The sequence below is a fragment of the Gossypium hirsutum genome, chromosome A03 (genome assembly GCF_007990345.1).
Source record: "Gossypium hirsutum isolate 1008001.06 chromosome A03, Gossypium_hirsutum_v2.1, whole genome shotgun sequence".
NCBI lineage: Eukaryota > Viridiplantae > Streptophyta > Magnoliopsida > Malvales > Malvaceae > Gossypium > Gossypium hirsutum.
The window spans coordinates 103,828,594-103,843,819 of NC_053426.1; the positions used below are offsets into that span (position 1 = coordinate 103,828,594).

At 35.3% G+C, this 15,226-nt stretch overlaps 1 pseudogene; it reads left to right on the forward strand.

The window, feature by feature from the left end:
* The first annotated feature begins 6,359 nt into the window (after positions 1-6,359).
* The window catches only part of LOC107887735 (isoleucine--tRNA ligase-like), a 63,102-nt pseudogene continuing 54,235 nt past the window's right edge, over positions 6,360-15,226 (forward strand).

Here is a 15,226-nt window from a genome sequence, read left to right on the forward strand (position 1 = left end):
TATATTTGCCCTTTTTGATCTTACAGTGAGAGTTTTCTTTTGAAGTTTCATATTTGAATTGTATTACTAGTTTATTTTTCAAAAAATCTAAAGTATGCATCTTTTGCTTTGGTATTGTTAATTATGTAGCAAAAGAAGGTTTATCTTTTGATGACGTCGGCCATTCATATCGACCCAAGGTATCCCTCTACAATCTCATGGTTTTGTTTGGAATAACATTGAAGTGTATTGTTTTATTTGATTGTTGTTTCCTGTCTACATGGCTGTTAATGTTTTATTTGGCAAATTCCGTATAAATTTTGCTTCATGCATCTGTAAGTGAAATGTGTATATATATTCTTTTGATATATTTGCATGCATCCGTAAGTGAAATTTGCATGTATATATATCTTTCTATTTGTTATAAATTTTGCATCATGCATCTGTAAGTGAAATGTGTGTATATATATATAAATTCTTTTGATATATTTGCATGCATCCGTAAGTGAAATTTGCATCTATATATATTCTTTTGATATACTCTTTCTATCTATTTGTGTATATATATTTTTTCTATCTGTATGTGTGTGCATATACTTTTTTTATATAATTCTTTCTATCTTCCATATAAATTTAGCTGCATGCATCTGTGAAATGTGTGCACATATATTCTTTTGATTCAGGGGGTTCAAATTTTAATTTTAGTTGAAAAGTTAATTGTGTATTTATATATAGTATAGATTTAATAATATAGTATATGAACACACATTTAATTAATAATTAAAAATATTATCTTTTACAAAGAAAATTATATTAGTTATGAAAAATATTTGATTAACTAAATTTAAGAGCACTTTTATAAGCTTTTTACCCTTAAGTCCTAAAATGGAGGTTAATATTTAGATCCTTTTGATATCTATTTCCCCACTTTCCCCAATTTGAATTATGAGACTAAGAAAAGTTCTAACTTAATTTGGCCTTGTTTGACTAAAATTGAGAAGAAGTTGTTTTAAAAAAGAAAAGGGATAATAAATGAAACCTAACGGTAAAAAGCATTTTTTTTTGTAACTTCTGCATGAAAGAAGACTTTTTGAGGTTTTAATTTTCGGCTTGGGGTTTGTGAGTCTTTGGGCTTCTCGGCTTGGGGTTTAGGGTTTTGGCCATGGGATTTGTAGTCAGGCTGCCCGTTTTTCTTTGCTGTTTTTTAACATCGCGTTCTTTCCCATCAATCTATCTTCTCGAAAGGTAACTCTATTTTGCTCTTTTCAAAATTTCTACTTTATTGTTTTTATTTTCCAAAAAGAATTATTCTGCTGACTATTTTTCCAAAAAACTTTCTATATTTCTTTATGCATTTCTCTCAGGTTTTTCTTCCCCGTAATTCTCTCCTTTTTTTTCTAATATTTTGTTATGGAATGGTTTTCCTATTTTCGTTATTTCTGTTAATTCTCTTGTGTTGTACGCTGCCTTTTATCTCGTTTCTATTCTAGTGATATGGTGCGTTTTTTTTAACAAAGCTGTGAGAGGCTTAGCAAGTAAACCATAGCCTTGAATAAATCGTCGGTAATATCCAGACAACCCAAGAAACCCTCGTAACTCCTTGACTGACGTGGGAGGAGACTAGTCTAAGACACTCGCCACCTTAGTTCGATCCATACTAACAACCTCTTGAGATATAATATGTCCTAAATATTCAACTTGAGTAGCCCCAAAATTACATTTGGACCTCTTAGCATAAAGTTGATTGGACCTCAAGACTTGGAACACTTCTCGTAGATGCAGCAAATGATCAGTCCACTGTTGAGGATACACAAGTATGTCATCAAAGAAAACCGATCTCCTCAGAAAGGGTCGAAATACTGAATTCATTAGGGATCGAAAGCTGGATGGCGCATTGGTCAAGCCAAATGGCATGACCAAGAATTCATAATGGCCAGCATGAGTTTTAAAAGCTATTTGAAACACATCTGGTTCCCACATTCGAATCTAATGGTAGCCCGAACGCAAATCCAATTTGGAAAAGAAATTTGCTTGCCCCAATTCATCTAATAATTCTTCAATAATTGGGATCGGAAACCGATCTTTAATGGTCAGCTGGTTAAGTTGCCTATAGTCAACACAGAGCCTCCAACTACCATCCTTCTTTTTGACCATCACCATAGAAGAGGCAAATGGACTATTACTGTCCCTAATAATTCCTGCTTGCAGCATTTCTTGTATCAGCTTCTCTATTTCTATTTTCTGAACTGCTGGATATTGATAAGGTCGTACTTTAACAACTTTAGACTCATCTATCAGGGGAATCTTATGATCTTGCAATCTAGGAGGAGGTAGACTCGTTGGAACCTGAAATATATCGATGAATTCATCTAACAGACCTTGTAATTCAGGTGGTAGTTGAGATGGATGTATTGTAAGGGCAGTCTGATCAGAAGAAGCTAATAGCATAGGACTTGGTCCATTACCCACCAAACTCAAACATTTGGAAAGTTAATTGCTGGAAACAAGTTGAAGTGAACCTAGTAATGTACCCTGTAGATTGTAGTCCTGTCCCATGTGAGTGAACTTCATGGTCAAATTTGAAAAATTCCATATAATCGGCCCAAGAGATAGCAGCCAATGAATTTCAAGAACCAAATCGAATCCCTTTACTAATAAGATCAAGAAATCAGTGGTGAATTTGTTCCCTTGAGCTTCCCATGAAACTGCTCGGCATATACCCTGAGTAGATAACCGTACACCATTTCCTACCATCATTCGCAATGTGCTTCCTAATTCTACGACCAAGTTCAACCTTTTAGCCACATTGAGATCGATAAAATTGTGTGTACTACCCGAGTCTACCAATGCAACCACTTTAGTGTTACCAATAACTGCTGGAAACCTCATAGTGTTATGGTCTTGCAACCCCTGAAGAACATGTAAAGACAACACAGGACTCTCTGGAATAGGGTCAACTAAGTCCAATTGATCGGAAAGATCTGGAAATTCTTCAAAGGAGGAACGCTTCATATCAAAACTGTAGGAATATTCTATAAATATTTTAGGAATATTTTGTAGATATTTTTTTTTAAAATCCCTTATTTTAAGGGATCATATCTCCTATTTAGTATCTTTCCTAACTTAGAGTTTCTTAAAGTAGTGTCATAGGTTGTATATAAAAACTCTGATTTATGTTCTATTTAGTATCAAATACTCTGATTTCTACATGGTATCAGCTTAGGTTACGATTTCTTTTTTCAACCTAGACCATGTCCGAAACTCTTTCTCCTACGTCGAAGATTACTTCAAATCCAGAAAATTTTTCTGGTTTCGATGCTCCATCAGATTCGTCTGGTCTGACTATCACCTGCCATCGATTGAATGGCAACAATTTTCTTGAATGGTCCCAATCGGTTAAGATTTTTCTCTTGGGCAGAGAAAGATTGGACTACGTTACTGGTGAAATCAAGAAGCCTGCTGTGACTGATGCTGGTTTTGCTAAGTGGATGCGTGACAATGGTCAGGTTATGACTTGGCTCCTTAATTCCATGACCCCGAGTATAAGCAGAAACTTTCTTCTTTACACCACAGCCGCTGAAATTTGGAGTGCAGTTCGCGAAACCTACTCTAGCACGGATAACATTGCTGAATTATATCATGTTGAAGATCAAGCAGCCACCCTTAAACAAGGAACCATGCCTGTTACTCTCTACTACAATACCCTTACTGCTCTTTGGCAACAATTAGATTTGTATGCACATTATGATTGGGTAGATCCAAGAGATGCTGCTCTTTATCAGCAAATTGTTACTCAACGAAGACTTTTTCAATTTCTCCAAGGCTTAAATAAGGACCTGGATGAGGTTCGCGGTAGGGTCCTGGCTATTTCTCCTCTTCCCTCCCTTCGAGAGGCTTTCTCTATGGTCAAGAAGGAAGAAAGCCGAAGGTGTGTGATGCTGTCTGATGAACCATATTCCACTTCTGAAAGATCTGCCTTACTGACCCATCAATCATCTCCCTCTTCCAAACGGGGGAGAACTTGGTGTGATCATTGCAAAAAGCCCGGCCACTCTAAAGAGAAGTGTTGGAAGCTTCATGGTAAGCCTCAGGATTGGAAGTCCAAGCACTCTCGAGATAATAAATCAAGCCTTGTCGTTGCCACTTCTGTCACTAGTTTCACTAAAGAACAGATTGCTGAACTTCAAAAACTATTTGGAAAGTTTCAAGGGTCTTATGAGGGTAATCTGGTCATAAAAGATCCAGAAGGTAACCTTTCTTCTACTGTATTTTTCTCCTCCCAGTTGACTCCTAATTGGATCCTCGATTCTGGTGCTACGGATCATATGACTGGTAACAAAGCATTGTTTCACAATTTTTTCTATACCTTTGGTAAAGCTGTCAAAACGGCTGATGGTACCTTGTGCAAAATAGAGGGACATGGCACTGTTATTATCAATGAATAGATTGCACTTAAAAATGTTCTCTTTGTACCAAATCTGGCGTGCAATCTCATCTCTGTTAGTAAATTGTCCACAGACTTGCACTGCTCTGTAATTTTTAATGATCGTGATTATACTTTGCAGGCATTGAACTCGAAGAAGATGATTGGTAAGGCCAGCTTGCATAATGGTCTCTACATCCTCCCTACCTCTCCTAAAATCAAGATCTCCAAGTCATTTACCGCTTTAGGAAAAGTTGATACTGTTATGTTATGGCACTTTCGTTTAGGCCATCCTAGTTTCCAATACCTTGCAAAATTGTTTCCTGCTCTATTCATTAATAAAAGGCCTAATTCTTTTTCTTGCAAAGTTTGCTCTCTTGCCAAACATACTAAATCATCTTATTTTCCTTCTACATACAAGCCTTCTTACCTTTTTGCTTTGATCCATAGTGATATTTGGGGCCCTTCTCGGGTGAAGAATGCTGATAATTGTAAGTGGTTTATCACTTTTATTGATGATCACAGTAGGATAACTTGGACTTATTTGCTGAAAGATAAATCTGAAACTGCTAGTGTTTTTGTGCAATTTTATAACATGGTTCTCACTCAATTTGGGTCTAAAATCTAGCTATTTAAATCTGATAATGGCAGTGAATTTTTTGCTAGGCCTTTAGGTGATTTTTTTAAGGAAAGGGGCATAGTTCAGATTAGTTCTTGTGTTGGAACCCCACAGCAAAACGACATTGCCGAAAGGAAAAATAGGCACCTTCTTGAAGTTACTCGTTCTCTTCTATTTACCACTAATGTTCCTAAATATTTGTGGGGGGAAGCCTTATTAACTGCCACATATTTAATCAACCGGATGCCTAGTAAGGTTTTAAAATTTCAAACGCCTCAATCTATATTTTTGCAGCACTTCTCCTTCATTCTGCCACTTAAAATTTTTGGCTGCACTGTTTTTATCCAAAATATTGCTCCTAATAAGTCCAAGTTAGATCCTAAGTCTTTAAAATGTGTATTGGTTGGGTATTCTTCACTTAAGAAGGGTTATAAATGCTATCATCCTCCTTCTAAACGATTTTTCACCACTATGGATATAACATTTTATGAGCAGGATTCCTATTTCACTCAGGCTGAAAATCAGGGGGAAACATGGAGTGATTTTCAGCCACAACAGGTATCTCCTCCTCCTAATCTTCAATCTCAACCTTCAGAATTGCCATCTTGTTCGCCATTACCTGCAGATCTGTCACTTGTGAATGCTCCCATTGATTCTCCTGTAGTACCTATGACTAATTCACCTACACCCACTTTAAACACTCTTCCTGAAAATACACCTATTCCAATTGACAGTCTTCAAAAAACACCACCACCCAAACAGCTTCGTGTCTACACAAGAAAAAGAAGACATATCCCTGAGACTGTTTTGCAATCTGATTCTTGCCGAGAATTGGATTTGGGTCCAGCTGCCGAAATAGAAGAAGAAATCAGTAAGTCCACTACTCTAGATGACTTTCCTATTGCTATTAGAAAAGGGGTTAGACAGTGCACCAAGCATCCTATTGAAAAATTTACTGGTTATAATTCATTGATGCCGTCTTTTCAAGCATTTACAGCAACTTTAGATAAAGAACAGGTTCCCACAAGCATAGCTGAAGCTCTAAAGGATCCAAAATGGAGAAGGGCTGTTGAAGAGGAAATTTGTGCACTAGAGAAAAATGCTACTTGGACCATTACAAACCTTCTTCAAGGAAAAAAGGCTGTCGGCTGTAAATGGATCTTTGCTATAAAGTATAACTCCAATGGCAGTATCCAACGATACAAAGCTAGATTAGTGGCCAGAGGTTTCATGCAAACATATGGGATAGACTTCACAGAAACTTTTGCACCTGTGGCAAAGCTTAACACTATTCGAGTACTCTTAAGTTTGGCTGTAAATTGCGGTTGAAAATTACACCAACTTGATGTAAAAAACGCATTTCTTAATGGCAAGCTTGAGGAAAAAGTCTATATGTAATTGCCACCTGGCTCAAAGTCTATTGAAGGTAGCAGCAAGGTTTGCAAGCTCAACAAGTCTCTATATGGGTTAAAACAATCACCCAGAGCTTGGTTCGAGAGGTTCACTAAAGTCATTCTTCAAAATGGCTACAAGCAGTCCCTTGCCGATCATACGCTTTTCATCAATGTAACTTCTACAAATAAGAAAGCTATCCTAATTGTGTATGTGGATGACATCATTCTTACTGGAGATGATGAGGAAGAGATTAGCAATTTGAAGAAGTTAAACAGGGAATTCGAAACCAAGGACTTGGGAAAGCTAAGGTATTTCCTAGGAATAGAGGTGGCAAGATCAAAAGAAGGACTTGTGATCAACCAGATAAAGTATGTTCTTGATTTACTCAAAGAAACTGGTTTTCTTGGCTGTAAGCCGGCTGATACACCGATGGAGGCAAACTTGAGATTCAATAAAAAAGATGAGTCCTTAGTAGACAGAGAGAAATTTCAAAGGTTAGTTGGGAAACTAATCTACTTATCCTTGACAAGGCCAGATATAGCTTTTCCCGTAAATGTGATAAGTCAACACATGACTAATCCTACTGAAGAGCATATGGCAGCAGCAAATAGAATTCTCAAGTACTTGAAGAAAACTCTAGGACACGGCTTAATGTTTAAGAAGACACAAGACAGAACTGTTAAGATTTTTACAGACTCTAGTTGGGCTGGAGATCTCACTGAAAGAAGATCCACTAGTGGGTACTGCACTTTTGTTTGGGGTAACCTTACAACTTGGAGAAGTAAGAAACAATCTGTTGTTTTAAGAAGTAGTGCTGAAGCTGAATTTAGAGCACTAGCTTTGGGGATATGCGAAGGAATTTGGCTATTTAAATTACTAGAAAAACTTGGCACAAATAAGTAGGATCACTTTGAAGTTTTGTGTGACAATCAATCTGCCATTCAGATTGCCAAGAACCCAGTTTAACATGACCGAACAAAGCATGTTGAAATTGATAGGCATTTTATTGCTGATCAAGTCAACAAAAAGACAGCCACTCTTTTTTACATTCCTTCAGAAGGACAGATTGCAGACATTCTTACTAAGGCTTTGCCAAAACCTGTGTTCAATAAATTCCTATTCAAGCTGGGATTATACAATGTATATTCTCCAGCTTGAGGGGGAGTGTAGGAATATTCTGTAAATATTTTAGGAATATTTTGTAGATATTTTTTTTAAAATCCCTTATTTTAAGGGATCATATCTCCTATTTAGTATCTTTCCTAACTTAGAGTTTCCTAAAGTAGTGTTATAGGTTGTATATAAAAACTCTGATTTATGTTCTATTTAGTATCAAATACTCTGATTTCTACAAAAACCTTGTTCCCATACTAGCTCAATAATAAGTTGGTACAATTGAGACTTAGAACATTTATGACCAAGTGAATACTTCAAGCCACACCAAAAACAAAGGCCATTCTTCCTTCTGTCCTCCAACTCCACTTGTGACAAGGACTTAGATGGAATTCTTTGTTCTGAACTACTATTCACTGACCCCATGCTGGAATAACGTTCCCCGTTCCTTGCTGCCCTCTCGAAATGAGGAAAAGAGGTCGCGACGAACTACTTGCACTACCAACAGTGAACCCCTTCTTTATTGGTCCCAGTACAACATTTTCAACTTGCCGAGCTAAATTATAAACTTCGACCAGCGTTTGTGGCTTAAAGAAGATATTGCCCTATTTCAGTCTTCAAGTTGCTGATAAATATGCTTAAAGCATATTGTTTAGGTAAGTTCAACTGATTTAACAAACTCAAAAATCCATCATGGAACTGGTCAACAGATCCATGTTGTTTAAGTGTTACCAGTTCGGTCATGGGATCAAGGAAGGGATCAGTTCCAAAACGTTCCCTAATTCCTCTAGCATACATCTCCCACGTTAACAGATGCAACCCTCTATGTCTATGCACAAAGAAATGATGCCAGTCTAACGTCTTTCCTTCCAAATGCAACATGACTACTCTAAGGGATTTGTTATGGAATGTTTTTCTTATTTTCGTTATTTCTGTTAATTCTCTTGTGTTGTACGCTGCGTTTTATCTCGTTTCTGTTCTAGTGATACGGTGCGTTTTTACTATTAGTTAAACGATGTGTTTTAGTCTATTGTACTTAGTGTGGGTTGTTATTTGAATTCCTTATATACTCGACAGACGGAACAAAAACGGTTATGAAAAGTTTAACACAAAATTCCAGTATTCTCTCTTATTTTTTTCTCTCTTTTCTTTCGATCTCTTCTTTCTTTTTCTATAAATTTTCTGTTCAAATTCTTTCTGTGACAAAGGTATCAGAGCTCTGTCGATTCTCATGGCTGTGGAGGGAGTGACTACAAGAATGCAAGAGTTTGGCATGATGCAAGGAGAACTTACTCAGTTGCAGGTTGAGTTTTCTCAGCTGGATGCACGGATTGATGCGCGTTTGAAGGATTTTCAAGAAGGAATTAAGTCGGAGGTGCGTTCGGAGGTAAGATCTGAACTTCATTCTTTATTTGAACAGTACTTTGGACAAAATCCTTCTGCTACGGTTATTGGTATAATGACTGGTACCTTTCTACGCAGGCGGGGTAAAGTTGTGGTAGGCAATGATTCCCAGCTTCAAAGACACATTTTTGGACTTTTTCACGATAGTGCTTTGGGGGGTCATTCTGGTGTCCATGCTACCCATCACCAGATTTTGGCCTTGCTTTACTGGAAGGGTCTTTTTAAATATGTTAAGTAGTGGGTTCGTGAATGTGTTGTCTGTCAACGCTGCAAAGCTGACAATTCTGCTTATCCTGGGCTTTTGCAACCGTTGCCTATACCGGATCGTGCTTGATCGGTCATTAGTATGGATTTCATTGAAGGTCTGCCATTATCCCAAGGACATTCTGCCATTTTTGTGGTGATTGACCGTTTGACCAAGTATGGTCATTTCGTTACCTTGGTTCACCTTGTCACTGCTTTCACTGTGGCTCAAGTATATCTTCATCATATTTACAAGTTGCATGGCATATCTGAGTCGATTGTATTTGATCGCGATCGAATTTTCTTGAGTAACTTTTGGCAGGAATTATTTCGACGTTTGGGGGCCAAATTAAAGCTGTCTACTACCTACCACCCTCAAATTTATGGCCAGATAGAAATTCTCAACAAATGTTTAGAGAGTTATTTGAGGTGTATGACTGGGGAAAAACCTCTTTCTTAGGCGTCTTGGCTACCTTTGGCGGAGTGGTGGTACAATACCTCCTATTATTCAGCCATTCAAACAACTCCCTACGCGGCTCTCTATGGACAAGACCCACCTATTCACTTGCCTTACTTGCCTGGAGCTTCTTCAGTGGCTACTGTTGATCGTACATTGCAACACCGGGAGGCTATGCGCCAAGTTTTAAAGTTTCATCTTACTAGAGCTCAGGACCGAATGAAACAAATGGCAAACAAGCATCGTTCGGAGCGGGAATTCCAGGTGGGCGACTTGGTGTATTTGAAGTTCCAACCATATCGCCAACATTCTCTGCGCAAATTCAAGAACCAGAAGTTGTCACCTCGGTATTTTAAACCTTTTCCTGTGGAAGCTCGTGTTGGACAGGTCTCCTACAAACTGTCATTACCGCCTAATGCTCGTATCCACTCTACGTTTCATGTCTCTCAGTTAAAGAAGCATATTGGTTCAGCAGTGAGTGCTTCTACCTTGCCACCTATGGGGTCTGATGGTGCTCTTCTCAAGACTCCAATTTGAATACTGGATAGACGAATGGTTAAACAGGGGAACCATGCTGCTGTGAAGGTTTTCGTTGAATGGGCGCACACCTTCCCTGAGGATTCCATTTGGGAAAGTCTACAGGCTTTTCAGAGTCGTTTTCCTGCATTTGATCCTTGAGGACAAAGATCCTTTTCAGGAAGGGAGTATTTGTTATGGAATGGTTTTCTTATTTTCGTTATTTCTGTTAATTATCTTGTGTTGTACGCTGCGTTTTATCTCACTTCTGTTCTAGTATACGGTGCGTTTTTGCTATTAGTTAAACGATGTGTTTTAGTCTATTGTAATGTTAGTGTGGGTTGTTATTTGAATTCCTTATATACTCGACAGAAGGAACAAAAACGGTTATGAAAAGTTTTAACACAATTCCAGTATTCTCTCTTGTTTCTTTTCTCTTTTCTCTCAATCTCTTATTTCTTCTATAAATTTTCTGTTCAAATTCTTTCCGTGTCTGTACCTGTTTGCTTTACATAGTTTTCTTCATTTTAGCTTTCAAACCCACATCTGCATACTTTAAAATGCCTGTTGTGAGTTAATAACTATTGTCGCAGATAAGCGGTTTGAAGAAATACAGAAGCACGAGATAAGATTACCCCAAGAGAAGCCTTCTTAACGTGTTTCTTTGGCATAGGAAATCCCAGTGGCTGTAGCTTGTGAGTAAGTGGGAGAGGAAGAGGCCTCTTTCTACCTACTTTTCCAATTTTTTGTAACAATGCAACCCTTAGCTGAAAAAGCTCTTCTTGCAATTGAAAAGGGAGAATTTTCCATTATTCCTGAAAGATTTGAGAAGGTATGATGGAAAGCATAACTCTTCATATGGACTCTAACTTTACTCACCTTATCATTTTCCCTTAACTCATGCTGTTCTACCTTATCTACGTTTCCTAATTAAAGTACCTGCATTTTATGCTCATGTGAACATGTTTAAGCGAACACAAATTAAAGGACCTTCTAAGCATAAGGAAAATTTTGGAAAACATGCATGTTTCCAGGTAGGACACAATCATGTCCGATGATGGTACCATTTTAGTCATTTTCTAGTCTCCATCTAGCTAAATCTTCCTCCCTGTTGAGAGAATGGCCACATTTTGTCATTCTTCATAGTTCAACACCTCTCAACACATGTTACTGTCATCTGGGACCTTTCTAACCTTTCTTCCTATTTAATCGATATTTTACTTTAAGTTTACTTCTGCTGGCTAGTTTCTGCCTTTGCTCACTTCTGTTTATTTTAATTACAGATTTATAATCATTAGCGGACAAATATCAAGGATTGGTGCATAAGCAGACAGCTGTGGTGGGGCATCGCATACCTGTTTGGTACATTGTTGGAAAAGACTGTGAGGAGGCATACTTGTTTGGTACATTGTTGGTAAAGGCTGTGAAGAGGCATACCTGTTTGGTACATTGTTGGAAAAGACTGTAAAGAGGAATACATAGTTGCTAAGAGTGCTGAGGAAGCTCTTATGAAGGCTCGTGATAAATATGGAAAGTTATTTTTTACCTAGAGTTTCTCCGTCTTTTTTGGTACATAATTAGCTTTCTTCTCTAACTGATTGGATGGGATGATATTATATTACAAGCTAGAGTTCACAACCAGTCTTTGTCAATTCTATTTTTACTGTCCCTTTGATTTTATTTTCTTATTATGTTGTGTTTATGTTAAGGGATTGTTGTAGGCCAATTTTGGGCCCGTTTACACTTTAGGCCCAACATACATCAAACCCATTTACAGCAAACCCAATACCAATTAGCCCAAGTAACCCATTTTAACCCAAGCCTAATCCCTAAATTTAACCCAAACTAAATTGAACCCAATCTACCCAAACCCAAAACAATTCAGACCCAAATCCCTTAGCCCAATAGTATAGCTCGAATTAGAAAACAAAAAAAAGGAAAACCTAACCCTAGCCTCAACTTTCGACGCCACTTGCTTCTGACACCGACTAACTACCCACTGACCGCCTGCACCATCGGTCACCTCTACCGCCCGTGTTAGCACCCACTCGCCTGCAAAGATCAAAAGAGAGGGGACAGTTAATGATAAAAAATAATGTACATGGCTATAAAAGCCAAATTGAAAATCAGTGTAAAGGGGGGGCATTTTTCTTAAATACAAACACGAAATATTCGAAACAGAAATTCAAACATAAAAAACATAGAGATCTCATACAAAAGAATCAAATCGGAGCACTAAAAGAGGTGACTTTATCATTTATTTTCTCATTTTCAATTTTTTTTATTTTTTTCTTTTTTCTTCCAAATCTGTTATACATATATAATAAATAAAAAGGAAAATAAAAAATAAAAGAAAAAAATTACCTTTTCCGGCCATCGTGCACGGTGGCTGGCGGCGATGGCCGACGACGGTCCGGCTATAGTCCGCCGATCGGACGGTGACTGGCCTTGTGGCCGGAAATCTCCCTCAGCTTCCTCTCTCCCTTTTATTTTTCTTCACTTTGGCTGCAAATGATTTTTTTGAAAAAAATTGGCCTTTTATAGCCTCCCAAAACGACGTCGTTTTGTCCTAGATCGGGTCGACTAGACCCTACCCACTCAGGATCCGCGTGTTTTTGCTCTTAGGGTTTTATTGCGCGCGCGGTCCTTTTGCATTTTCATACTTTTACAATCAAGTACTTTTTCGTTTTTTAATTTGGCCCTAAAGTATATATCGCTTTGCGATTTAGTCCCTCTTGCTGTGTTGTGATTTGAGGGGAGGAATAATTGCTTTTTTAGTCCTCCCTTGTTTTGCGCACATCCAAATCAATCCTGTTTTCCTTTATTTATTTTTAAAATTACCCCAAAATATTGTTTTAATTTAAATTTTATCCTTTTGCACCCTCTTTTACGTATTTTATTTTATTTTGATATTATTTACACTATTATATTTTATTAATATCATTATTATATCTATTATCAATATTTTGTTATTATTATTAGTACTAATATTTAGTTTCAATTAGTATTTATGTGCACATATATATGTATATATTTATATAGTACTATGGTTATTTTTAATATATATATATTGTATATGCTTTTCATATATATTATGTAAGTATTTTTAATACTATTAATTATATATTTTTATATATATTATGTATATATTTTTAAATATCCTCCTATTCATATATTTTTATGTTATCTCATGTATATATATTTTAATATCATTAGTTATATATTTTTTATATTATTTCATGTATATATTTTTATATTATCCTTATTATTATTATTAATATTAGTATATGTTTTATTATATATGTATATATCTTTAATATGTAATGTATATATCTTTAATATACATATAGGTATATATTTATGTAATATTATTAATAGGTGTTTTTTAACATCATTATTTCTAATATGTATATATTATGTAAATATTTTAATATTATATTATATATGCATTTTTTTATATATATTACGTGTATACACTTTTTAATATTGTATTTTTATATATATCATGTATATATTTCGAATACTATATTATATTTTTTACATATTATCTTATGTATATATTTTTTATATATGTTATGTACATAATTTTTTTAATATTATATTTTTTAATATTATTATGTATATATTTTAATATTACTAGTTATATTTTTTTATACTATTTTATGTATATATTTCAAACACTATATATTATATATTTCTAACACCATTACTATTTATATAAATATTATGTACATACTTGTAACATCATTATTATGTATATATTTTTAATATATATATATGTGTATATTTATGTAGTATTATTAATAGTTGTTTTTAATATTATTATTTCTAATATGTATATATCTTTAATACTATGTATATACTTTGCAATACTATTATTATGTTTATATTTTAGTGTATATACATATGTATATAGGTCGCATTATTAATGTTTTTAACATCATGTTTTCATTACTTTACTAATTATTATTATATGTATATATATTCATTGTTTTTATTTCATCTTTAATACTATTATTACGTTTAATATCGCATGTACTATTATTATTTTTAATATTATTGTCGTATTTATTATTTGCTTCGATGTATTTCTAACTCTTTTATTTTTGTTTCTTACCCATTCTGTATCAGTTTGCTTTTCTTATTATATTATTAGCATATCATTATTTTTATTATTATTTTATTTTTATTGTAAATATTGTTTCCATTTTTCTCTTGATGCTTTTATATTATATGTTAATATTTTTCATTCATTATATCATTGTTTGCACCGTTTATTTATTTATGAATTTTTATTTTTTAAAAAAATAAATATTTTATTCATTTTTTTAATTTCAATAAATAAGGCAACGTACCGATTTAACATTAAGTCGTTGATTTCATCGCTTTGTTGGGAGAACATCATCGGCTCGTGTTAAAAACGGAACGTCCTTCTTAGAAGAAATCGAAATTATAAAAATTCTCGTGTTTTGATCAGATCATGATTAAATGTTGCATTGAACTCGCATTTTCGAAAATTAAGACAACACGTGTTTAACGAGATACCAATTTTGGGCGTAGTGAGGGTGCTAATACCTTCCTCGTGCGTAACTGACTCCCGAACCTTATTTTTTCTCTGGCTTTTGACGAAGACTTAAACTCGGCCTTCTTTTTGTTTAAAAAATAAATTTTCTTCTAAAAAGAGAGAGGATTTATTAGGTGTTCAATCACACGTAGGAAAAAGGATCGGTGGCGACTCCCTTTTTATAAAAATCGAGTCGGTTTTCAAATTTTCAATAAATCGCCTCAATTAGTGACCGGAAGCAAAAATTTTACTTCGCTACAGCTGGCGACTCCGCTGGGGATAGATTTTGAGAGTCGAGTCTAGAATTAAACGCGTGTTGTCGAAATTTTCAAAATTCCTTGTTCAAATTAATATTTAGTCGTGATCCTTAAATTTTGTTTTTGAAAAGTAATGCATTTGCATCATGTTGTAAATATTCTTCTAACTTATTTTATCTTGTTGTTCTTCAGCTCTAAGTTTTTATGGTTTTAGTTTTTTAGTTTAGTTTTTAAATAAAACATAAAGGTTTGTGAG